This window comes from Hipposideros armiger, unplaced genomic scaffold (assembly GCF_001890085.2).
Source record: "Hipposideros armiger isolate ML-2016 unplaced genomic scaffold, ASM189008v1 scaffold_1770, whole genome shotgun sequence".
NCBI classification, from domain to species: domain Eukaryota; kingdom Metazoa; phylum Chordata; class Mammalia; order Chiroptera; family Hipposideridae; genus Hipposideros; species Hipposideros armiger.
The window spans coordinates 46933-47611 of record NW_017733120.1 but is presented as its reverse complement, the minus strand read 5'-3'; positions in this window follow the sequence as shown (position 1 = coordinate 47611).

The window sequence follows — 679 nt, the reverse complement described above, 5'->3', positions numbered from 1 at the left end:
TTTATTAAATAGGCTATCCTTACCCCAGTGTAACTTCTTGCTTCCCTTCTCATAGACTAACTGCCCGTATATACCTGGATTTACTTCTGGGCTTTCTATTCTGTTCCATTGATCTATATGCCTATTTTTATGCCAATACCATATTATTTTTATTACTGTGGCCTTGTAGTATGTTCTAATGTCTGGAAGCGTGATCCCCCCGACTTTGCTCTTATTTCTCAAGATTGCCGTGGCTATTCGTGGTCTTTTTTGGTTCCATATAAATTTTTGAATTATATTTTTTATTTCTGAGAAAAATGCCCTAGGTAATTTGATGGGAATTGCATTGAATCTATATATTGCTTTTAGCAATATGGACATTTTAACTATATTAATTCTTCCTATCCATGAGCATGGGATGTTTTTCCATTTGTTTGTATCTTCTTTTATTTCTTTCTTCGGTGTCTTATAGTTTTCAGAGTACAGGTTTTTTACTCCTTTGGTTAAATTTATTCCTAAGTATTTTATAGTTCTTGAAGCGATTGTAAACGGAATAGTTTTCTTGATTTCTCCTTCTGATAGCTTATTATTGGTATATACAAAGGCAACTGATTTCTGAGTATTGATTTTGTATCCTGCTACCTTACTGAATTTGTCTATTGGATCCAATAGCTTTTTGATAGAGACTTTGGGGTCCTCT